Below are 27,254 nucleotides of genomic sequence, written 5' to 3'. Positions count from 1 at the left end.
TGTTTGCCACCCGTTGTCATTTGTTTGACATGGGCCCTTCTACAAGTTGGATAAATAAATAAGTATACTTTCAATGTTTTTCCTTCACTTGTTTTTTTAACGAACCTGTGCTCTTTTCTTTATTTCATTATTTTTTAAAAATCTGTATTTGTTTGCTTATCTGATTTCCAAATATAAATAAAGGTATAATATAAGTCTGTCTTTTGTAGAAAATTCTTTATTGCATACATCTAGGGGATCTTTTGTCCATCAAAACTTTGAGTATAACTGAACTGAAGTTCAGTTTTTCCTGACTGAAGAAACAGTTAGGAAAAATAAGCCCATGGATTCATTGAGAACCTGGGATGGTAATAAATGATACTCTTTTTTTTAATAAGGTCTTAATAACCCTAAGGAATGCTTTATAACAATTTGTAAAGCCCCAAAAGAACAAATATTTGTTTATTTGTTTGTTTTAAAAGCTTTCTATGGTACATCTATTCCCCCAAAAGAATAAGATCGTAATAAACCTAAAGAATGTTTTAGGTTTATTACTCGCCATCCTATACTACCACTTCTCACAATACTAGACCACACAGTATCAACAAGTAGAGACCTTCAAGTTTCTAGGTTCTATCATATCTCAAATAAGATCTTAATAAACGTAAAGAATGCTTCTTAAGAATTAACAAAGAACTGGTTTCCTGGTTTGTTTGCTACATACATCACATCTTTGACAGAATTTTTGACAAGGGCATAATAGAGGGAGATACCTGATTAATCAACCTTTCTGCTGTTTTATGTTGGGATGAATGACAATGCCAGAAAGAACCTGGAAAGAATATCAAGAGACAATCAGGAATAAAATAATGCACCAATCAAGGAAATTCCTACTAACACTAAACAGCCCAATCAAAAAATCTAAACCAGTCCCACTAGCATTGACAGGCCAAACCACTATATAAATAGAGAGCAAGCTCCACTCTCTATTAGCACTGATGATGTTACCTAGTTGGGTTAATGAAGCATCTGCAAGAAAACAACTCGGCTCAACAAGCACCGAAGAACCATCCTCTCTTACGATGATCTTAGAAGTATTTTGGAGTATAAAGAAGATACACTGAAAAATAGAAGAGCTGAATGAGGTTCTGATAGGTTACCCGAACTCAGGGGTGCTATTCAGCAGGTGCTGACAGGTTCTGGAGAACCGGTAGCGGAAATTTTGAGTAGTTCAGAGAATCGGCAAATACCACCTCTGGCTGGCCCCAAAATGGGGTGGGAATGGAGATTTTGCAATGTCCTTCCCTCAGGAGTGGGGAGGGAATGGAGATTTTGCAGTATCCTTCCCCTGCCACGCCTGCCAAGCCATGCCACACCACGTCCACCAAGCCACACCCACAGAACCGGTAGTCAAAAAAATTGAATTCCACCACTGCCCAAACTGTACGAAACATCTGCACAAGCTGCTGAAAATGCTTAACAAATTCAAATTAAGTGACAAAAATGTCCCAGATCTCAACAGCCTCCCTCACTATGCATTGGCTCCTAATCTTTTTTTTTTTTAATGAAAAAGTCTAGCTCTTTGATATAGAAAACTATCCCAACCTCTGCAAGCAGCATTCTTAGTTTCCATCATTGCCTTGGTTTCAAAGTAGGAGAGAATAGAACGCTTTATTGAGGAAAAAGAAAAACAGCCACCACTTCTAAAACCCAAAGGTGGTGTTATCTTCAGCTATGCTGTGAAATTATTTTCAGAAAGTAAAACCTCTTGTTGAAATAATAAGAAAGCACAGCTAGCTAAATGCAAATGTGTCTAGAATCAGAGAGCCTGCTTTGATAAGATATTACATATACACCCACTTTCGGCATGCCTGCTGCCCATTGTGATCAATTAATTTAACAAGACAGAACATTTAATTGCTATATTTCGGTGACTGTGTTCTCCAGCAGTAATTGGTAGCGCATCGTTATAATTCTTAGCTCCGCCAAAATACTGTCTTTTTCACTCCCACTTCCTTCCTTTTTCTCATAGACAATTAATCCATGTAACAGGCACCAGCAAGAATTTCCATTCTTTATCAAACCTGCAGTGGTACATCATCAGTGAAAGCAGATTCAAGCACACAAAAACAATGGGCAAGACTGCAAAAGGGAAGTGCAAAACACTTGTGTGAAAAGACCAGTGTTGTTGAAAGCACAACAGAAACATTAGATCGTGTACAATCCTGATCTAGGAAATGATATGGAATTTGGCCAGCGTGTCACAGGCACTCTCACAAAATGGTGGACAACAAGGTCTGTTGGATAAGGCCAGAAACAAAACATTCAATTATCAGAAAACAAGATGGTAAACTATTGTCCTCTCCCCTGTGTAACCTCCAAAGATATTTCTTGTCATTTTAAATGTATTGTTACATTGGATATACTTGCAAATAAAATACTAAGATTAAGACTTCTCTCCTATGTGGGAACATACAGGGGGCATATTTTTAAAATGATGTTGATCAGGGGTGGGTTCTAAATTTTTTTACTACCAGTTCTGTGGGCGTGGCTTATTTTGTGGGTGTGCCTTGATGGTCATGTGACAATTCTTTAGGATTTAGCAGAGCTACTGGTCTACCAGGCTTTTAACTGCTTGCAGAGCTGTACCGGTCTACCCATTTGTTTTTGGAGGTACCGGTCTACTCATTTGTTTTTGGAGGCACCGATCTACTCATTTGTTTTTGGAGGCACTGGTCTACCCATTTGATTTTAGAGCACACTGGTGTACCACCACACTGCCTTTTAACACTGATCAGCTGTAGAGCAGCCCTTTGAAGCCCTGCGGCAAGAGTTTAAATAGTTTTTTTCCTTCTAGCTGATCAGCTGGGACTCGGGAGGCAGCGAATAGTTTGGGGGTGGGGCCAAATAAAAGGTAAGAATAATGGGGGGGCGGGAGAACCAGTTCAGTGACATCATATCGTCACCGCTACCGGCTTGGCTGAACAGGGCGAACCGGAAGGAACCCACCACTGATGTTGATGCTAGAATTTGGCTTACCAAGGGGAGTCTGTGGATACACAGATATGCAGAATGCCTTACCAGAATGCCTTATAGTTACTGTATTTTTTGAAGTATTTATTTATTTATTTATTTATTTATTTATTTTTCATATTTGTATACCGCCCTACTCCCGAAGGACTCAGGGCGGTGAACAGCCATAATAAATACAAATACATATAGAAGTTAAAAACTATTAAGAAACAGATTAAGTAATTTAGGCTCAAAGATTAAAAAACATCCAAATTTATCTAAAGAGGTTTAAAACCCAATTTAAAAGCCAGTTTAAAAGCCAATTAAAAAGGGAGAGTTAGGCCAGACCAGCTTGTTGGAATAGAAATGTTTTCAGGGCACGGCGGAATATGCGTAAGTCTTGGATGTTTCGTAACTCCGGGGGAAGCCCGTTCCAGATGGTAGGTGCCCCCACAGAAAAGGCTCTCCCCCTGGGGGCCGTCAGTTGACATTGTTTGGCCGACGGCACCCTGAGGAGTCCCTCTCTATGGGAGCGAACTGGTCGGTGAGAGGCTATTGGTGGCAGGAGGCGGTCTCGTAAGTACCCTGGTCCTGAGCCATGTATAAGACATACTTTCCCCCCCCCCCAAAAAAAAGAGGTTGAAAATTTGGGTGCATTTTATACTCTGAACGTAGCTTTTTTGAAGCTTTATTTCAGCCCTAACAAGGCGCTAGCGAGTGAAGTGATCTTCTGAGCTTTGCCTGCTCCCTCCTACTCTCAGTTGTGCTTTAGAAGCTTTTATTCAGCCCTAATGAGGCGCTAGCAAGTGAAGCAATCTCGTGCTTTGCCTGCTTTTCTCATTGCTTCTCTCTCCAAAGATCAGCTGTGCTTTAGAAGCTGTTTTTTATCCCCAAGCAGGGGATAAAAAAAAAAGCACGCACGCGCACTCAAAACCAGCAAACTAATGTGCTGAAGCTGACCAGACTAAGGATGCTAGCCAGATGAATACCTGGTAGGCAGATTTTTTTTCCTATTTTCCTCCCCCAAAACTAAGCTGCATCTTATACTCTCCGGTGCGTCTTATACTCCAAAAAATATGGTAAATAGGTTGACCCTCTCTCGTTCCACTGTCTTGGTGTGATCTCAATTGGAACAAAGCCTGACTCCAAGAATTTGGGTGTCTTTCGTAAAACCCAACAATGACCTTGCATTGAGAATCTAATATAGGGGTGTCAAGCACAAGGACCGCAGGCCGGAACTGGTCCACGATGTGATCGGATCCGGCCCACAGAACCATCCTGGAAAATGTAAGGAGCTGATCCATGTCGCTTTGGCCCGGTCTACCCAATGCAAAGAGGAAACATGTCATCAGTTTGGGGAATGGCGTCAAGCTGGCCATGCCCACCCAGTTGGCCACACCCACCCAATCGGCCACACACGACCAACCCGCTCGAGGTCAACCACAGCCCTGATGCGGCCCTCAATGAAATTGACTTTGACATACCCCCGATCCAGTACAAAATTTTGCCACCAAAAGGGAAGGACCCAGCTGTCGGGTTTCCCTTTATTGCCATCAACAGTATTTTGCAGCACAGATTTTGTAGTCCTACAAAAGAAAATTGTTTCTGTTACAGAACCCAAATCAGCTGGAAGTAGAATTTTTACTTCAACACAAGCAATGGAACAGCTTCTTCCCATATCCTTGAAGATGGCAGGTTAGTTTAGGAGTTTTGATACAGGTCTTGGAACTTTAATGGGGAGGAATGCCTGACCAATTCAGGAGGAAATTTGGAATTACTGATGCTGCTACCACCATCTGCTACCTGCTACCTTGTTCTGTCTGATAATAAGACCAGCAAAAAGTCAGAGAAAAACCAAACTTACACTATAGTATTTTATAGTGACATTATCCATGAAAAGTATGAGTGGTGCAGTGGCCTAGAGGTGGAGCTCTCGCCTCACAATCAGGAGGCTATGAGTTTGACCCTAAATAGAGGCAGATATTTCTCTCTCTGGGCACAATGAGAATATATTAGGGTTGAAATGCTACTGGCTGTGCCGTGCGATTTAGATTCGCTAGAAAGCAGGAAACGCTGTTTTCTAGCGAATCTAAATTGCGCAGCATAGCTGTCCCCCCCCCTCGCTGTTCTACTTACCTCTGAAGACTGAGAAAAGGCTTCTTAATCCTCTTTTTGCAGCACTGCACGGTAGCTCCTGCAGTGCACATGTGTGTGAAGAGTGCATTTGATGCACACCGCACATGTGCATGCAAATCAAACCGGTAGCAAAGCGGACCAATAGCAGACTTCAGAGCATTTCACCCCTAGAATATATCTGCTGAACAAAACTCCGCATTGGTGATAGGAAGGGCATCTGGCCAGTAAACATTCAGCTCCATTCAGTTGCCCAGACTCCTGCCCGCAAAAAATTGGGGGGGGGGTCGATAAAGAAGATGATGATTATCCATAAAAAGTATCCCATTAGTTTTGAAGGAGGGTGAGAAAGAAAATACTTTTCCCTCACTTAGATTAACTTTACATTTGGAGAATGGAACATGTTAGGCTATTTTGAAGAGGTATTCTTGTCCTGGAGATGCAAAGGAATGCCCTTTGTAAGCAGATCCTCATCCTGAAGAAAATACACCAAATGCATTTCAAGAGTCTGGGGTGACTTCTTCTCCCTTTCAGCAAACTCTTTCAATTGCCTTTAATATAGATTAATTATTCTTACCATCATTGTACAAAAGGTCAACAAAGGGAAAAATCATGTTGGTGGTTTGGTGGATGGACTGAGCTGTGGATTTCTAGATTATTGCTTTTAGCCATTATTTTAGGCCAGACTCCCTTTGAGTCAATACTTAATCCATACCTGGGAAAATTCTAAATCCCCAACCAAGGTGTATTCATTGTCATATCCCTTTTCCCTCAATTAGGGTAAGGGTCATGTAAGGGTCATGTAAGAACATGAAACAGACCTTAAAAATCAGGCTTAGTGAGTCCCTGAAGCCTCTCTTTACCTACAGGTTGTTCTCCACTTGATCAATTCTAAATAAAAGGCTGGCCTTTTAGCTGATCCAGAGAAATCTTGAGTTGACTCAAATGATTCTGTGGATTCTGTCATCTATAGAAGCAATTCCAACCATGTCTATGTTTCCACACCTTTCAACATTGCAGCTAGTACATCTAAAAAGAAGTCTAAATATAGTTTTCATTCTGTGCAAAGCATCAGGAAAAGAGAGATGAAAACTCAGTTGAGATGGCAGGATTAGCAGTGGTCCAATATCTAAGGGCTTGCCATAAAGAAGAGGGAGTCAACCTATTCTCCAAAGCACCTGAAGGTAGCACAAGAAGCAATGGATGGAAACCAGTCAGGGAGAGAAGCAACCTAGAACTAAGGAGAAATTTCCTGATAGTTAAAATAATTAATCAGTGGAACGACTTGCCTTCAGAAGTTGTGGATGCTTAAACACTGGACGTTTTTAAGAAGAAATGTGACAATCATTTGTCTGATATATTATAGGACCTCCTGCCTGAGCAGGGGGTTGGACTTGAAGACTTCCAAGGTCCCTCCCAGCTCTGTTATTCTGATGACAGTAAAAGATTTTAGAAACAATTTTTGAATTAGTCCTGTGGCTATCTGTTTGAAGCAGGGGTGAAATCCAGCAGGTTCTGACAGGTTCTGGAGAACCGGTAGCGGAAATTTTGAGTAGTTCGGAGAACCGGCAAATACCATCTCTGGCTGGCCCCAGAGTGGGGTGGGAATGGAGATTTTACAATATCCTTCCCCTGGAGTGGGGAACGAATGGAGATTTTGCAGTATCCTTTCCCTGCCACACCCACCAAGCCACTACCACCAAACCATGCCACGCCACGCCCACCAAGCCACGCCCACAGAACAGGTAGGGAAAAATTTTGGATTTCACCCCTGGTTTGAAGCATTGCATTTCATTCACCACGGAAGGAGAAATTATCCCTGAAATGGTCATTTAATTCTGTTTCAAAATAATGAAGTGACACATTTTTGCTGGGGATCACAAAGTTGTTTAGGAAACTGAGAAAATTGCAATCTTGTGTAAAGCCACAAGAAGGTTGATAAAGTTGCTTAATGTGTAGGATTAACACAATTCCTTTGAGTCTTCCAAGGACCCTACAGACAAAGATTCTGTACTACTTGAAAAACTGTTGGCTGAACTACTGCAAGTCCCAAGATATCAGCTGAGAGCCAATTTGCTTCTGGCTCAGCTCTGATATAATTGCAATTGCAAACAAACTACCATAAGTTTCTTTTTTTGCAACACTGAAGCTCCGGAGACCTTATGAATATTCTGTTTCTCTCCTGGTTGGATCACCTGCATCATTGAAGCTCTTTTATAATGGAGACATGATAGCTGTCTTCCAGTACTTCATTAATTCTCCAAAGCACCTGAGAATAGAACAAGAAGAAGCTCGTTAAAGAGAGATGCAACCTAGAACTAAGGAAAAATTTCCTGACAATGAGAACTATTAGTCAATGGAGCAGCTTGCCTCCCAGAGTTGAGGATGACCCATTGCTGGTTTTCAGAAGAGATTGAATAACCAATGATTGGGATAATATAAGATCTCCTGTCTTGAGCAGTGGGTTTATTGGTTTTATTTTCATTTATTTGTTTATTTGTCAAGTATATATAAGATAACAGGTAAAAGTATAAACATAATTTGAACACATAAAAAGAGTAAGAGTAAAAAGGAATATTAGGACAAGGACGGTAGGCACGCTGGTGCACTTATGCACGCTTCTTACAGACCTCTTAGGAATGGGCTGAGGTCAATAGTAGACAGTTTCAGTTTAAAGTTTTGGGGGTTTGGGGAAGAAACCACAGAGTCAGGTACTGCATTCCAGGCATTGACCACTCTGTTACTGAAGTCATATTTTCTGCAATCGAGTTTGGAGCAGTTTACCTTGAGTTTGTATCTATTATTTGCTCTTGTATTGTTATGGTTGAAGCTGAAGTAGTCATTGACAGGTAGGACATTGTGGCAGATAATTTTATGTACTACACTTAGGTCAGACCAAAGTTGGCATAGTTCTAAGTTGTCTAAGACCAAAATTTGAAGTCTGGTGGCATAAGGTATTTTATTGTGGGCAAAGGAATGGAGGACTCTTCTCGTAAAATATCTCTGGACTTTCTCAATTGTATTCATGTCCGATATGTAGTGCGGGTTCTAGATGAGCTGTATTCGAGAATTGGTCTAGCAATTGTTTTGTATGCTCTAGTAAACAGTACAATATTACCAGAGAAGAAGCTACGCAAGATTAGGTTAACAACTCTTAATGCCTTTTTGGCAATGTTGTTACAGTGTCAGCCCTGTGATTCTATGATTTTATTCTATGAGTATTTGTCATCCAACTGGGAAATAATGGATTGACTTGGCTAGAGTATAATTCGCATAAGTTTTGTTTTCTTCTTCTTTTTAGCACAGAAGAGGCTGAAGTGGAGTCCTACAATGAGTACCAGTTCCTGCAATCCAAAAATAAGCTGATCTATTTGGAATGCATTACTAGTTTGTCTGCTTTTAGCATTTGTAGCCATGGCTAAAAGCACTTAGAAAAGCATTTGGTTACTAAAGCTATGATAAGGTATCACAGTTCCCTGTGGCATTTTAAACACCAGTGGGATTGTAGTTTTGTGGCCAGGAAGCTTTATCTGTTACTCAGCCTCAGACTTTATTTTATTTGCAATTGAGAAAAGAAAATTCACACAATATACATCGGAATCCTGGATGTGAAGACCATTTGTTACAGATTTTATTGTCTTTTGGGTGGAGTGGAAATAAGAGGATTTCCCTCCCCCCTTCTTTCTAGCAATGGAGTTTATCTAGTCCGGGTTCTTGTTTCTGCACTGGCCATTAGAATCATGCCAAGAAGCAAGGCCAAAAGCAGAGAAGAAAGCAACTGATCTACACAATTGTGTCTCATTGTTTACTTCTGAATACAGAATCATTCTCTTGAAATCTCACTGCCAAATGATAGTCTCAGCTTCCATTAAGTTACACAATCCACTTTGCTGTTACTGCTACTAATATAATTACAACTACAAGTACAATGCCATTTATTTCAGAACTGTAGCATGCTGAAGGGGGGGTTAAATTAACTCAAATCCTATTGCAGAAATCATCACTCATTATAAAATTAAAAATATCCTTGTTAACACAAGGGATTTTACTTGAGATATGAAGTGAAATCAGATGTATTTCGCCTACAGAGTTTTTGTAGAGAGAGGGAGAGAGATAGGAGGAGGAGGAGGAGGAGGAGGATAGTATTTCAGAAAGCTATAGAATATAAAAACAATTGTGTATTTTCTATTCTGAAAATAGGAAAATTAATTCGGATAGTCCAGTCATCTGACCTGAAGGATTTGCAAAGATTTATTCTCTATAGAGTATCAGTAAAAACACCTGAACATCTGATGCCATTATTCTTCCTTGTCTTTTTTCAACCATAAACTTTGCTGCTCTCATAGCTACAGTGCAAATCGGGGTTAGACATTGATATTCCAGAGCTGTCATTCTTGTGTGCCCAGCTGCATGGCACCAACCCAGGAGAGAAACAAAAGCTCTGCTGAATCTAGATTAAAGCTACGGAGCTCCAGACCGCATAGAGAACATCCCATACATTTGCAAACTATATATTCTTTGCTAATATTACAGAAACTACATCAAACAAATATTTCCTTTTTCTATCATTTTTTTTAAGGTACCTTGAAGAATTTATAATGCTTCACATGGGGAGCAGTTGTAGAAACTCAATAAAACTGAGACCTGTTAAAATTGTAATTAGAGAGATAAGTAATATTTGGGATGGTAAAATAAGCCGAGGTGGCACAGTGGTTAGAGTGCAGTACTGCAGGCTACTTCAGCTGACTTCTAGCTGCAGTTCGGCAGTTCAGATCTCACCGTCTCAAAGTTGACTCAGCCTTCCATCCTTCCAAGGTGGGTAAAATGAGGAGCCAGATTGTTGGGGGCAATAGGCTGACTCTGTAAACTGCTTAGAGAGGGCTGTAAAAGCACTAGGAAGCAGTATATAAGTCTAAGTGCTATTGCTATTGCTATAAATTTTTCTATAACTTTGTTATAATGTAAGCAAATAAAGCATAATAACTTGATTGACGTATAATTAATGAAGCTAAAAATATAATCATCAGAACCTTCAACTTTGTGTGTGTGTGTGTGTGTGTGTGTGTGTGTGTGTGTGTATCTCAGCATATTTAGCTACTTTTAATGTTATGTATGCAGTTCAAAGAAAACAAAGGAACAAATCTGACAATTTAAAATTCAGCAACTCAACTGCTCTGGATACTAACAACCAGCAATTAAGAAGTCCTGCAACCTTCGATTTGCCAGCAATCATATGCATCTCAAGAGAATACTATGAATAGAATCTGAGCAATACAGTTTTTAAAGAGGCAGATCCTATTTGTTTCCATATTTACCCCTCCCCTTCCTTTTGCCTCTAAATAAATAAATACTATTCAATTATGGACTACCAAGCATGAAAATTGCAATCTTGCAATTGGATTATATAGAATCATAATTTGCATCTGTTGTCCACTGACTTGTGATCAGTGGTGGGTTTCAAATTTTTTTACTACCGATTCTGTGGGTGTGGCTTGGTAGGCATCACATGGCTTGGTGGGCGTGGCAGGGAAAGGATACTGTAAAATCTCCACTCCCTCCCCACTCCAGGGGAAGGTTACTACAAAATCCCCATTTCCTCCCGATCAGCTGGGACTCGGGAGGCAGATAATAGATGGGGGCAGGGCCAGTCAGGGTTGGTATTTACTGGTTCTCCGAACTATTCAAAATTTCCACTACCGGTTCTTCAGAACTGGTCAGAACCTGCTGAAACCCACCTCTGCTTGTGATGCTTCCTAATGTTCCTATGCTCAAGTTATCTTAGACATAGACATAAAGATGATGGAGGTAGAATAGAGATGATAGAGACAGAGATAGAGATGATGTAGATAGAGACAGAGATAGAGATAGAAAGAGTTAGAGATAGAGATGATAGAGACAGAGATAGACATAGAGATAGAGATGATGTAGATAGAGACAGAGATAGAGATAGAAAGAGATAGAGATAGAGATGATAGAGATAGAGATGATGTAGATAGAGACAGAGATAGAGATAGAAAGAGATAGAGATAGAGATGATAGAGATAGAGATGATGTAGATAGAGACAGAGATAGAGATAGAAAGAGATAGAGATAGAGATGATAGAGATAGAGATGATGTAGATAGAGACAGAGATAGAGATAGAAAGAGATAGAGATAGAGATGATGTAGATAGAGACAGAGATAGAGATAGAAAGAGATAGAGATAGAGATGATAGAGATAGAGATGATGTAGATAGAGACAGAGATAGAGATAGAAAGAGATAGAGATAGAGATGATAGAGACAGATAGACATAGAGATGATGGAGATAGGGACAGGGACAGAGATAGAGATAGAGAAGATATAAGAAATGATGTCATCAACAGTCTATGACAGATGCACACATTTCTTTATTCGTGATTCTGTCACCATTTTTTGCTTTATTCTGCTAGATCTTGCCTGAGAACTGAAGCATCTTGAAATCACTGTTTTTATTGATCTTTTCTGTAAAGGAAATTTGTCATAGATTTCTGTGGGATCTAATCCACTCAAAGAATCCAGCTGCTGCTCAGATGGCACCATTGAATAAAGCCAGCTATTTCTACCTTTGTCTTTTCTTAAATTTATCCAAAAAAATGGTACATATCTTCCTGGGAAAAAAAATGCTCCTAAAGATTAATTTTTAAATGTTTTTAAATGTTTTAACCGGTAGAGAGTTTTAATTGGGCCAAATTTATATATCTTTTAATTGTTTTTTTAATATTTGTCCTGTATGTTTTTTAATTCTGGCTGTACACTGCCCTGAATCCTCAGGGAGAAAGGCGGTATAGAAATTCAATAATAAATAAATAAATAAATAAATTACTTATAATAGCCCTTCCCCGACTCCTTGCGCCAATTGCTTATATTATGTACCTTTTAAAAGCCTGCTGAGTAGATATATAAGTAACAAGGAAACCTTTTTAGAAAATGTGCATCAAACAGATTTCTCAGGAAATCAACATTAACAATTTAAAGTAAATTACACACACAAAAAGTGAGACTTTTATGTATCTTTTAAAAAATTCTCGGAAAAACTCTGATAGTGGAAAATACTGCCCTACTAGCATGGGCAGTAAAAGGAACATCAATATTTATATATCAATCCTTACATTTTTGATTGGCATCTCTTGGATGTGGTGATGACATTTTGCCCTCCAAAGTGACTATACAAGCTATCTACACATGTCAACTGTGCAAAGTCCAAGGGAGTTAGCCAAATGTTTGCTCTATTTGTGAATGAAGATACCAAGAATTGGTTCCAAACATACATTTGCAAATACGGGCAGCTCATTCCCACCTTGACTAAAGCTACTCAATTGACTCTTTTCAATGAGTTAAAAATGAAACCTTGATGTAATGGTACCTGTAACAAAATACAATGACATCAGAATAACGGAGCATGTACAATGACATCCTATAAACACTGCCTTTGTGTACTCATATCATAATGTAGGAATTACCATATATTTTGGAGTATAAGATGCACCTTTTCCCCCCCTAAAAGGGGATGAAAATTTAGGTGCATCTTATACACCGAATGTAGCCCCGCCCACCCATTGGCCCCCACCCTTTGGCCTCTGCCTCCCAGCAGTTACCTCCTTGCAGCAAGCAGCAAGAAGAAACAGCTCCTTTCGGCTTCAGCACAGCCTGATTAGCACAAGTTGATTGGATCGGCCTCCCAACTCTCAGCTGTTTTGCTCTCAGCTGTTTTGCACCAGCCTCTGCTGCTTGCTGCAAGGAGGTAAATTGCTGGAGCAGATTTTTTTTTTCCTTGTGCTAATCAAGCTATGCTGAAAATGAAAATGAAAGTAAAGCAGGCTGTTTGCTGTTTGCTGTTTGCTGCAACGAGGCAAAATTGCTGGGAGGCAGAGGCAGATTTCTTTTTCTTCTTTTCCTCACCAAAAAAGGTAGGTGCGTCTTATAGTCCAGTGCATTTTATAATCGGAAAAATATGGTAAGTGCTTAAGTCACAGCATTTATTTGACAATATCATCACACATGCCCATCCTTGTCCACTCCATGGACACATGTGCTCGGTCAATGTAGATAAAGACTTTTTAGTTTCTAGAATTGGACCTAATAAACAGACAGGGTGGCAAGTGGTTAGAGAAAGGAAAGAACTGCGGAACATATAAAATTGTCCTATATTGAGGGAAGTTTTGGTTCACCTAGTTTAATACTGGTGCTATCCATACCACTGATTTATAATGTGATCTAGCTTTTTCAATGATTCACTTGACCCACATATACTGTATAACTATAATTGTCTAATGTCTATTATAATTTATAATAAAATAAGTCATTTACAGTTGTACACTAACTATAATTACTGACAATTCTCTATAGGTTCTGGGTACACTTTTATTTTTCTAGTTCTGCTTAAAAATTTTGAAAATTGAATCTTCTGGGATATTTTGTTTGTTTGTTTGTTTGTTTGTTTCACAGTCCAGTGTTAAGATGGGGTCAGCAATTTGTGGCTCTGGAGCCGCATGCGGCTCTTTCACCCCTCTGCTGCAGCTCCCTGTCACTCAAAATTTGCGTTACAACCGCCAATGTGCAACACCCACCAGCATGCGATTTATTGAGCTTTTCAAGCCCCAGTAGGGCAACCATAGATAAATCCAAGAAAAGAAAAGTTTCAGAAGAAAACAGAATGTTTAATTCAACTACCTATGCTAGTTTTGTGGCCACTCAAGAAATAGTCAGGCACGGGAAGGGTTTTGTGGCTCCCGGTGTTTTCTTTTTTGTGGGAAATGGGTCCAAAATGCTCTTTGAGTGTTTAAGGTTGCAGACCCCTGTGTTAAGATATTCTGGTTGTCTTCTATCCCAATACTAAATGATGGCTAACTTACTTAGCTTTCTGGGAAGAGGGGAGGGGGAGGGGAATCAAAATTGGCTAGCTGTTGCCCCATGTTATTATTTAACCATCTAAGAAAAGTAAACATGATTTTCACAATTTAACTCCTGATGACTCTTTGGTAGATCCTTGTGGTTTTCATCAGAGCAATATGGAAACAGTTTAGCATTGCTTTCCCCTTTCTCAATCTAGACTACAAATTTAGGGTCTCATGTTGAAGCCTCATTTCAAGTATTACCCAGGAAGACTCCTGGTTAGCTTCTGAGCCTAGGCAAGGTTGCTCAAATTGGCAAGGAAATGACAAGGGTAGAGACTCTGCTCTATATTTAGTGTCTTTCTTACTCATTGGTGTGAGTAGAAAGTCAACTTCAGAAGTTCCAAGAGCCAAGTAAGAGGTTGTCTTTATAGGAGATTATTATAACTGATTTTTATACACCATTAACACAACTATCGTTGTGTGTAAAGTCTTCAGAGATTGGCAGCAGGGTCACACAGTGTTAAACTGCCTATGAGGAAAGGACAAGGAAGGAACAAGGACAGGGTCAGGGAAAGGCTCTTGATGGTGGGGAGGGGAGGAAGGATCAAATGGGAAAGATAAAAGAGAGAGAGAAATGGGGACAGTTATAACCAGAAAACCCAAAGTAGACAAACTACAAAGTACAATAACATACTAATTCTGTCCTTTATCACATGGAAATGTAGCAAATTTCAACCCAAAATCTTCAGGTCACTCTAGACCAGTGATGGCTAACCTTTTTGCCGTCGTGTGCCAAACGTGGGGGGAGCATGGGGGGGGTCATGCCCATACGTGCCCACACCCATAATTCAGTACACCCCGCCCCCATGCACATGCACACGCAACACCCCTGCGCTTTCCCTGCTTTTGGCACGTGATGGCACGGTGGGCTCAGTAAGCCCATTTTTTGCCCTCCCCAGGCTCCAGAGGCTTTCTTGGATCTGGGGAGGGCGAAAATAGCCCCCCCCCCACTGGAGGCTCTCCGGAGGCTGGAAATAGCCTGTTTCTCAACTTCTGGTGGGCCCAGAAGGCCTGAAAATCAGGTGGCCGGCACAAACATGTGCTCCGGAGCTGAGCTAGGTCAACACTCGTGTGCACACTGCGTGCCATAGGTTTGCCATCACAACTCTAGACTAATAATGTTATCAATCAATCATATCTGTAGTCTAACAAAGAGAAGGACTAGGGATGATATGATAGCAGTCTTCCAGTATCTGAGGGGCTGTCATAGAGAAGCAGGGGGTCAGTGTATTCTCCAAAGCACCTGAGAGCAAGACAAGAAGATCATTAAAAAGAGATCCAAACTAGAACAAAGGAGATATTTCCTAACAGTGAGAACAATTAATCAGTTATTATTATTATTTATTATTATTATTTATTTGATTTGTATGCCACCCTATCTCCATAGGACTCAGGGCGGCTCACAACAATTAAAATCAAAGATGTTAATTGATAAAGATAAAAGATGTTAAAATACATATTAAACACATATTAAACATATTAAAATAATCCAAACCCCATCAGCCCAGGCTGGGCAATTTGAACAGCCATGTTTTTAATTCACGGCGGAAGGTTATGAGTTATGAGTGCTCCATCACTGGAGATTTTCAAGAAGAGATTGGAAGCCATTCATCCAGAACGGTATAGGACAGGGGTCAGCAACCTGCAGCTCTGGAGCTGCATGTGACTCTTTCATCCCTCTGCTGCGGCTCTGGGTTGCTGGTGGGCTCCACAATTGATAGAGCTTTCAGTTAGGACAGGTAGAGGAAAAGGGATGCTGCGCTAGGAGGAGACTCTATGGTGGGGGAACCGGACTTCCGGTTGGCTTCAGAATTGAACGGGGGTTTCCGGTTATGACCTTTGTGGCTCTTTGAGTGTTTAAGGAATAGTATAGGATATCCTGTTTAAGCAGCAGTTTGGATAGGAAGATCTCCAAGGTTCCATCTAAACCTATTATTCTATGTTCTATCTTCTGTCTAGGAGATGGGCCATTGAGTTTCATTTGCACAATAAAGTAATCATTATCAGATTCCTGATGACCACCAAGATGATCTGTTCCTCTCACCCTTAAACATGCTTAAATGTCACTGCTTCTGAGAAGTCCATTTCCATAAACTACACCACCGTAGTTTCTGAATTGTCCATGTATGGACCTTTAACTTTAGTTCTTTGCCTCAGCAAATATTTTTGTTAGTAGAAATATTATTGTCTATGGAGATTCTTATTCATCCAGGTCATGGTTGTCCCAAGGATGCTTTTTTTCAAGAAGCAACTGGACTTTCTGGTAAAAATATTATTATTCCAACCTAGGCATTCCTGTTAGTTTTAATAGAAAGATCCCACTGGCAAGGTCACTGATAATCCTGTGTTTTTATCAGCACAAGACCAAGATTAATAAAACGACCACAACTTCAAAATCAGCTTTTATGAGACCTCTATTTTTCTAGATAACACTATTACAATAGTAAAAAAAAATATGTATTTTTAGAATCCAATAAATTTTCCTGGACCAACTGAGAGACTCCCTGAGTTTAAATGCTCTAATTTAATTACTTGTATATTTACTGATGAATGTATTTTCATAGTGGCTATATATAGGTAATGCTGTAAGCACTGGCATATTTTCCCCAATTAATTGAATAGTAGACACCCTAACTGAACTAGGATTTTACACATACTTTGTTTATTTAAAAATTGTTCAAAAAATAATTATCTTGGTTTGATTCTAAAGTAGTTTCATGAGGGTTGTATACGAAACAATTCTTCTTCTCCTCTTCCTTCTCCTTCTCCTTCTCTTTCTCCTCCTCCTCCTTCTCCTTTCTCCTCCTCCTCCTCCTCCTTCTCTTTCTTCTCCTCCTCCTCCTCCTTCTTCTTCCTCCACCTCCTCCTTCCTCCTCCTCCTCCTCCTCTTTATTCCTCCTCCTTCTCCTTCTCCTCCTTCTCTTTCTTCTCCTCCTCCTCCTCCTCCTCCTCCTTCTTATTCCTCATGGACGCAGTAGCTTGTCAATCAAAAGGTCGGCAGTTCAGCAGTTCGAATTCCTAGTGCCGTGTAACGGGGTGAGCTCCCATTACTTGTCCCAGCTTCTGCCAACCTAGCAGTTCGAAAGCACGTAAAAAATGCAAGTAGAAAAATAGGGACCACCTTTGGTGGGAAGGTAACAGCGTTCCATGCGCCTTTGGTGTTTAGTCATGCCGGCCAATGACCACGGAGACATCTTCGGACAGTGCTGGCTCTTTGGCTTTGAAATGGAGATGAGCACCGCCCCCTAGAGTTGGGAACAACTAGCACATAAGTGTGAGGGGAACCTTTTTACTTTCCAATATGTGCTATTTCCTTTCTCAAAATACCCTATCAAAAGTTACTGGTAGCAACAATCTGCCACTCATTCAGGTAAGTGTGTGTGTGTGTGTGTGTGTGTGTGTGTGTGTGTGTGTGTGTAGGGTGTAAATGCATGCATAAATTCCACACATACCTACATACTTCTCTTTGTTTCAGGAAAGATCATGATCAAATAATTTCTATCAGACTTTAGGTCAAAGAGCATATATATTATTCCCCTGATATCAATTACAAAGGACACATTTAAAAATAAATCATCATTCAGCAGGTGTAATATATATAAAAAGAAGCAACTTTCTTTCCAAATGGTGATATCCTTATCATTTTTTTGTCAAAACGTCTGCTGGGTTTTGCCCCTAGCTCTTCATTATAGCATGATTTTAGCAGAGTCCAATGTGAGGTTTCATTCTTGATTGGGAGCATATTTTAGGTGGATGTCAAAGTGTATTTATTTGATAATAGCCTCTGTGGTTTGTTTGCTATTTTGTAAAGAGTGAATAGTGCCTGACCTTCTTCAGTGGTTAATATTTGCTTTTCAAAATTTTGACTGGCCCTCCCCAGCTCCGTTTTCACTGGCAGAGGGTTGCAGGAGGACATGGCAGCCGAAAACGGAGCTCGGGAACCCATTTTCACTGGCAGAGCGCCCGGGCCACCACAGGCGCCCCTGACAGGAGTGACGTTGAGCTGGCCATGCACACCCTGCCCCCCCCCGAGGTCAAACACAACCCTGATGCGGCCTTCAATGAAATCGAGTTTGACACCCCTGTTCTAGGCTATTGAAAGCCTCAAATAAGAAATTCTAAGCAGTTTTGTAAATCGCTACCTTTCCATCAAAATTGTAATTATGGTTTTGATCCCCTGATAAAAACATGGGGGAAATAAAACCCTTCTCCTTTCCACTAGATATTATATTTTTAAAAAAAATGAGATAGATCCTACTGATACAATTACATAGCTACATATATATTACAGTTATGTAGTTATTTACATTTTTTTAATGCAGATCAGAATATCAAAAGTGAAATCTAGTGTGATGTTTCGCCGAATGAGCTAGAGAGAACAATTTGCTTTTCTCTATATCTTCATCTGGGTCTTCAAAGTCCAATCGGGTAGTGAAAATCCACACTATTCATGTCAGGGAATTTAAAGCTCTTACTATATCACAATTGTTGGAGCACATAGATTAGCTCCCACCTGACCTCAAACATTCATTTGACTGGGATCATTAATTTTTAGTTTTGAAAATTTAATCCAGATTATTTGATTTTTCCAAGTGAATTAATTCAATTCAATTCATCAATACGACTTTTCAATTCAGTTTGGAAAGCCAATTTTGTTCACAGATTTAGTTGAATTGCCTTTGAATTGAATCTCCAAATCAAAGTTTTACACAACCCATACAAAGTTTAACACGTTTGTTAAGGATATTGTTGTTGTGTTACCAACCAGCAGAGTGTAGAGCACAGAGAAATGTTGCTGAGAGCAATGAATAAGAGATGTGCAAACTGGTTTATCAAAAGTTTACTTTATAGTGAAAAAACAATTTCATAGTCTTTAAATCAATCCAAGTCTTTGCCAGTTAAATCAGTCCAGTAATACAAAGATCTTCTTACCACACAAACAGTAGTTGGTTAGAATAACAAACTCACTCTGGTTCACAAACCACGATGGTAGCAGATCCATCCAACGATGATAGCACAATGAATAGCAACTCCACACACTATGGTAGCTTATCATCAACTGAATACATTACAGTACCTTTCTTAAATACGTTCACAACTAATTAAGCATGACTCAGCATTACAATGAATCAGCAGGAAAACTTTAAAGTCACACAATACATATTCATATTAAAGTCACAGAACACATATATTGCCTGGACAACTTGTTAGGCTCAAACCATATCCTAACAACGTTCAACTTCGTAGCCCAGTATTAGCACACAGAAATATGCTTTATTTTTCCTGACCCTTTTTGACAGTCCATTTTCTGATTTGCTTTCACTGCAAATGAAAAGTGATCTAGCAATGCCCAATTTCCACATGTAACAAAATGTGGAACTGAAGGGAGAAGGCCAAATAACTTCAACATGCATTAGAAGAAGGTAAGAGATAAGAGACATGATGTTGGCTTCCTAACTCTCTCTGTCAGAAGAGAAACACACTCTCATACTAATGTAAGCCTCAAAGATTAAGCAGTTGCAAGAGACATAATGATTTTCAAGCTCATAGAAAAGAATTAAGACTAGCTTATTTTAGATGAATTTTGTTTTACTATTTCTTTTATTTAGCATTCACTGTTATCTCAACAATATATTTGGCACCATTGATGTATGACCCTTTCATCTTAGCACTTTCGTAAAGTAATTCCAGCATGCTTCTCATTATATCTTGCTTTCTTCGTGACCCTACCATATAATAAATGAATGAGCAGGACATTTTTAAAGGAAAAGAAAATGTAAAAACTGAGAAAATTGAAACATCTACAAGTATCTTCTTAAGAAGACATTGTCAACATCCTCATCTAGCACTGGATATTACATTATGCATCTCCAACCAGATGATGATGATGATGGACAAGAGATATCTAGTGTTACTTGTATATTCCCTTTAATATAAAAACTAATACCGTGTTTCCCCCAAAATAAGACCCTGTCTTATATTTTTTTGAACCCTGAAATAAGCGCTTGGCCTTATTGCCATGTGCTCAAAAGCCCGATTGGGCTTATTATCAGGGGATGTCTTATTTTGGGGAAAACAGGGTACAAACTAAAAAAAAAAATCAAAGAATAAAAAGATATATCGAAAGTGCAGAAAAAATAGAAAGAAAAAAGAAAAATAAGAATATAGTAAAGAAATGAAAAGAAATGTATAAAGAAATGTACTTTTCCATTCATCACAAGTATAAAATTTTTTAGTAACTTATCACCTTCTTTTAAAATACAACTAATCATCACATCTTCTTTGACTGCCTTATCTATAAACAAACCCTTAAAGCATCATTGTTCAGTGAATGTTTCAGGGGTTAATAACATTTATTTTAATCTTGATCAAATAAACAAACTTTATATTCCTTCTTTCAACTTTTAACAATCTTGATCTTTAGTTCTTTCAAATATAATGCCCAAGAATTCATTTTTTAAAAAAACATTTTCTCTTTCAGGACTCACAAAATTCTTTACATCTTTAACAAGCCTCTTTTGTAAATTCAATATAGGAAAATACACCGGTCACTCTCTTGGTTTGTTGCTTGCATATTCCTTTTAATTATTAAGATATCAGCGGCTTTCATTTATATGTCCAGTATAGCAGCTTTTTCCATACTATTCTTGTAGCATGTCATTTTTAAATTCACTTTAAGATGAGTTTCAGTTTTGTCCAGTAAAACTTATTCTTCTTCCATTACATTTTTAATCCAGTCCCTCTATAAAGGCAAACACTCTTAAAATTAACTTTTACCTCATGGTCCATTATGAGATACTCTTAAATGAACTTCAGATAAATAAGTCAAATAGAACAACTTTATTCGTGTTAGATAACAAATAGAATAGATCAGCATTCACCAATCTTTCGGACCTCAGGGACCACTAAAGTCATAATTTTAAATCCCGCAGACCACTAATATGAATTTTTTAAAAAGATAAATACATTTGTTAAATAATGGGCCTAGTGAAGGGGATGGGTGTGGCCAGCACAGGTGGCAGCCCTTCCCTTCCCTGGTCACCTCATGGCTGCTTGTCCCTTAACCATGGTCCATAGATCAGCTGAGCCAGCGAGGGCCGGGAGTTCTGTCTCTCCAGGTGCCTGGAGATGTTTCCGGTACATTCTTGCTAGCCCCAGCACTGCCCACAATGCCAGGCAACCTTGTAGCCGAGGGCCCCTTTCTTCCTCCACTCACCTTATAGCTCTGGAACAGGCAACAACCACGGTATGCACTGCCCCAGGCCTGGAGCTCGGGTGTTGCTCGGGCTACTGCTACGATGAAGCAGAAAGCCATGCGGCCCATCAGAATCAGCTCCCCCACCCCGGCTGCTGCTGCTTGAGAAAAAGATGATTGTGGGAAGCGTGTGCTTACGGTGGAAATAAGAATTCCAGGCCCTCACTGGCTCAGCTGATCCACAGGCCACGGTTAAGGGCCCAAGCAGCCATGAGGTGACTGTGCTCGCCACCTCCTGTACCTCAAAAAACATAAGACCTCCCTAAAAATAAGCCCAAGTGCTTATTTTCAAGCCTAAAAGAAAATAAGTCCTGGGAAAATATGGCAATAAAACATTAAAAATGCAAATAATGTCCAGATTTTTCTGCGGACCACCAAAATTTTCTCGTGGACCATCAGTTGGTGACAAGCTGGAATAGATGACTGGCATTATCCTTATGTCTTCCTTCAAGGCATGGACAAATTGTCACCTGTTTGGGACTGATTTCAGCCCATTAGGATCCGCCATCAGAAAAATATCCTGAAATAGATAGGCAAACAGAAACCCTTTGCAATCCCAGATGGCATCTCCCCAGTAATTAATAATCTCTGAAACAGGCCATTTTAAATTTAGATGATCTGGCTGGAGACACATGCTCCAGATGACTTCTGCCCCCCCAGGCAAAATTGAGTTGCTTGCTCCCCCTGAGGTCCAAGAAATGATGAATGCCTTTTAGTCACACGTGGGCAGAACTGCCTCTTTCAGACAAATGCTACCATGTGGACAATTTGCCTGGGAGACAGTATCCATCTGTACCACACCAAGGATTTATCACCATTTCCCTGAAAGTCACTGAAAGAGTAACCCGTTTGAATTCATTATATAGCTGCATTACCATTAGTCGATGGCCCAAAAGATAAGCTTGCATCTATGAAATAAGTATCACACCTTATTTATATTGCACCTACAGGCACAATTCCAGGTAGAAATAGTATCAGGGAGGGCCTTCATAGAATAAAAGATCCCGTTATATTTGCACAGTGTTGCCCTATTCTGTGAGCACAATTAATTTTCAGTTCCATGAGAAAAGAACCATTTAAGAACAAAACATTACACCTGTGTGTTCACAAAGCTCACTGAATTCATCAAGGTTGATTCCCAAGTCAATTATGGCACTCTCTGCAGTGCCCACCAGCCCCTATATATCCTTGAACTTGCCCTTGGCATCCTCTTGGCTTCCATTTGGCACAGCCAGTTTGTGAACAGACAATACCCTCTTCCTACGACAGCCATGATGCCTACAGTTTGTTCTGACCTAGGCTCCCTTAAAAAGCAGGAAGCAGAGTCTTGGTCCTGGCAAAACCTCTTTTATTTACATGACTGTGAATTCCTTTCATTCACAATCAGCAAGGCCTGTCCAAACAGTTTTTCAAAAGAATATTTATCAACACAGACCTTATCTTGCTTGGAAAGCTGCCAGGTAACTAGTTTCCAAACGTAGTACAAGGCAAAACTTGGCACAGAGTCTCTCAGAGTCACGGAACGAATGAATTGTTTCCTGCAAAAGCCCACTCCCCATTTGCTCCTCTTTTGTTTCCTATGGGAGGGGTCAATCACCTCCAAGGTGTGGCTTTACTCTCAAGTTGACCCTGCTTTCTTAGTTGTTCTTCTCTTCTGGCAGCTCTGCGCATGCGCACACTGGGAACGGGCTCCAGCTGTTCCTCTGCCTCACTGCTGTCCAGCTCCTTCTCTGCCTCCAATGCAGAGCCCTTGTCTGATCTTTCCCCAGACCCCAGGACTGGCCCATGTTCCTCCCCAAACTCCTCACTGTCTGACTCTGCTTCCAGCTCTGCTGGCCACCGGTGGGCCACAACACAGTTTACTTTCAAGACTCCAAACAGACCCTTTGTTTTACAGAAACACATCACACATAGCTTAGCTTCCAATTCTCGGAGGAAAGTAATATAATTATATATCTTAGTAATATAACACATGCTTTTGATAGGTAAGTTTCTAAATTCAGTTTATTTATTTATTTATTTATTTATTTATTTATTTATTTATTTATTTATTTATTGGTTCGATTTATATGCCGCCCTTTTCCGGAGACTCAGGGCGGCTTACAATGCGTTAAGCAATAGCCTTCATACTTTTGTATATACCTGCTTAGTAGGGCTTTCACCCCTGCCCCCCAGCGGTGTTCTTTTTTTTATTCAAAGTCAGCTTATTGCCCCCACAAACCTCCTCACAGCTCACTGTGTCTTTAAATAGAGGTGGAGAAATTCTCACCGGTAAACCTGGAAAGCCATTGACTTGGCTTTCTTCTGTTCCCAAAGATGAATGGAGGGGTTATCTCCAGGACTGGATTCATATCTATTTCCTGGATGAGATGTTATGGAAGTGTAGTATTTAGTTGAAAAAGATACCAACATTAGTCCTCTTGTTTCAATCATGTTTCGTTTGTGGCATTTGAGCATTGTTATGCCTACAGCCCTTTATTAACTCTTATGCAAAAGGGACCGTAGAAGGTGTAACTTTACAACATCTGTGCCTGCACATCAACATCATGTGGCTCATCCAGTAGAGCCAATGATTAGTGAAACTGGAAACCATTGACTTCAGTCCAGCTGGTCAGAAGCATGCTAATCCATCCACTCTCTCAGCAACATGCCTAATAAAGTGTGTATTTTAGCAATAAAACGTCCTTTGAGTAATCAATTAAACACCAAATAAAATCAAGACACTTTATCACAAATTATGCAATTATGTCTGTCAGGAAATAATAAGTTCAAAGGAAGCTGTTAAAGAAAAAAAACAAGAATGCAATTGTTCACCAATGAATTTTAACTGGCTGAATTTATTATCCTTTTTGACAAGGTGGAGGCAGGAAAGAGGAGTTTTTGTAGCTAGAGTCTGCGAAGGGAGAATATAAATGTCTTATTTCTTCCTCTTGCCCACCTTTTAGAATAGCAAAATAGAACTCTTATGAAACACTTCACCGTCCTGAAGTGAAAAGAGCTTTTGAAGTGGAGGGACAGAACAGCCATCGATCATCTTTGAAAATAGGATAGAAGAACTGGCAGATGGAAACTGAGTTAAGTTACTCCTTCACATCTTCTTCCAATTTGGTAAGATGAAGATGCATCTCCCCCTCAAACACATATTTCATATATATAAACATTGCAATTTAAAAAATATAAAAACTAATACCGTGTTTTCCCAAAAATAAGACCCTGTTTTATATTTTTTTTGAACCCTGAAATAAGCGCTTGGCCTTATTGCCATGCGCTCAAAAGCCCGATTGGGCTTATTATCAGGGGATGTCTTATTTTGGGGGGAACAGGGTACGCACTAAAAAAAAAAAAATCAAAGAATAAAAAGAAATATAGAAAGTGCAGAAAAAATAGAAAGAAGAAAGAAAAATAAGAATATAGTAAAGAAATGAAAAGAAATGTATAAAGAAATGACATTTATTTATTTATTTATTTATTTATTTATTTATTTATTTATTTATTGGTTCGATTTATATACCGCCCTTCTCCAAAGACTCAGGGGGGCTTACAATGCGTTAAGCAATAGCCTTCATACTTTTGTATATATCTGCTTGGTAGGGCTTTCGCCCCCCCGCCAAGTGGTGTTCTTTCTTATACAAAGTCAGCTTATTGCCCACACAATCCAGGTCCTCATTTTACCTACCTCGAAAGGATGGAAGGCTCTTTAGTTCCTTCAAATATAATGCCCAAGAATTCAATTTAAAAAAAAAAAATTCTCTTTCAGGACTGACCAAATTCTTTACATCTTTAACAAACCTCTTTTGTAAATTCAATATAGGAAAGTACATCGGTCACTCTCTTGGTTTGTTGCTTGTATATTCCTTTTAATTATTAAGATATCAACTGCTTTCATTTATAGGTCCAGTATAGCAGCTTTTTCCATACTATTCTTGTAGCATGTCATTTTTAAATTCACTTTAAGATGAATTTCAGTTTTGTCCAGTAAAACTTGTTCTTCTTTCATAACATTTTAATCCTGTCCATCTATAAAGGCAAACACTCTTAAAATTAACTTTGGGGTTCATTATCCAAAAATATCCTTCAATATGTCCAATGTTAAAATAATTTGTTTTTAAAAGAATTCAAAAAAAAAAAGTATTTTACCATGGGAAGGATTCTTATAATTAATTCCAAAATCTTATTTCAAATTTATCTGGACCCATAGTTGATTTGTAGTTTTACAAAATGAAAATTCTAATCACCCTTTGGCTATTTATTTCAAAGAAATATTTTTAATTCCTTAAACTTCTTTTTAAAATTTCTTTCTGTTAAGATTGAAGGAAGATCACCTGGTATTGGTTGAAAGATTCATAATAGATAAAGAACAGTTAATAAGCAATTTCTGAACGTGATTAGAAGAAGAAGTATGTGAGCCTAATGCCCTTTAAAAGGCACCAACCACAGTTTGAGCAAAAAGATGGCCATTCCCTCATCTCTCAGAACTCTAAATCTGCTGGAGACTGCTATCCAGGGATGGGCTTCAAAAATTTTAACAAGGGGTTCTCTGCCTGGTTGCTGGGTGGCCATGGCCATGGTAGGTGTGGCCTAGTCGGCCTCCTGCACCATGGCAGGGGTGGGGGCATTTTTGCCCTCCCTGGGCTCCGGAGGCTTTCCTCAAGCCTCCAGGAGGGCGAAAACATCATCCCCAGGCTCCAGAGGCCCTCTGGAGGCCAGAAACGGGCCTGTTTCCAGCCTTCCTGAACTTCTGGTAGGCCATTTTTTCCCTCCCCAAGCCCCCATGCATTCCCTGCACTTACCTGCATCCAAAACGGGCAGTGTGGGGACTCCTGGGAGGGGTGGGGTGGGCCAGGAGTGGGATTTGGGGGTTCTCTGAACTGCACAGAATCTTAGCTAGAGGTTCTCCCAAACCCCTGCGAACCCCCAGCAGCCCACCCCTGCTGCTATTTTATAGTATCCTCATGAGGAGCAACTGTCTGGACTACTTATGGGTGATCTCAAGTTCTCTCCTTGTCCAGAGAGGAATTCTGGTGTACTTGCTGGCTCTTTATTCCACTGCAGTTATTTTAAAGCAACCATCTTCAGTTTACCATTTCTTCTCCATAAATCCCATCATGAACAAACATTTCTTTTCTTTTTTTTAAATTTTTTATTTATTTCTTTACAAACAAAGTATTAATTCACATACAGATCGCGACGGGAGCTTTACACAATATATTAACTTCAGTCAATGAACAAACATTTCTGGATCCGAGGGAGACCACTGTGCCTCAGATAGCCGAATGTGAGTCCCTCCTTGTGAGGTGGGGCCGTGGGGTTCAGATGGGCTTGTTGCTTACGTACCTGGCTCCCTGCCGCGTGGCAACAGCCCTACCTGAGCTACTCGACGTGATAGCCACGGTGGCAGTAGATACACCCAGGCTTTTAGTCATGGGTGATTTCAACTTGCCATCCGTCGGTGAAACGTCTGAGGTGGCTCGGGAGTTCATGGCTTCCATGACGGCCATGGACCTGACCCAGTTAGTTCATGGCCCTACTCACAGGGGAGGTCACACTCTGGATCTGATTTTTGTCTCTGGCCAGTGGTTGAGTGGTCTTGTTATAGGGGATATAGACATGGAACCCTTGTCATGGACTGACCACTCACTCCTTCGCCTAGATCTTCGAACCGCGACCCCTCGCCGCAGGGAGGCGGACCCAATTAGATGGATCCGCCCCAGGCACCTGATGGATCCTGATAGGTTCCAGACGGAGCTTGGGCCATTTCCTGAGGATCTAGCACATGACTCGGCCGAGGACCTGGTAGCCGCCTGGGATTGGGCGGCTGGTGGGGCCTTGGACCGAGTTGTGCCTTTGCGGCCTCTGACCCGATGCCGATCCCGGGTGGCTCCTTGGTTTACTGAGGAGCTGAGGGAAATGAAGCGCCGGAAAAGACGCCTGGAGAGCGGTTGGAGGGCCAGTCTCGCTGA

This window comes from Pituophis catenifer, unplaced genomic scaffold (assembly GCF_029215685.1).
Source record: "Pituophis catenifer annectens isolate HBS135680 unplaced genomic scaffold, rPitCat1.0.hap2 SCAF_7, whole genome shotgun sequence".
Classification (NCBI taxonomy): domain Eukaryota; kingdom Metazoa; phylum Chordata; class Lepidosauria; order Squamata; family Colubridae; genus Pituophis; species Pituophis catenifer.
This window is presented reverse-complemented; position numbering follows the sequence as displayed.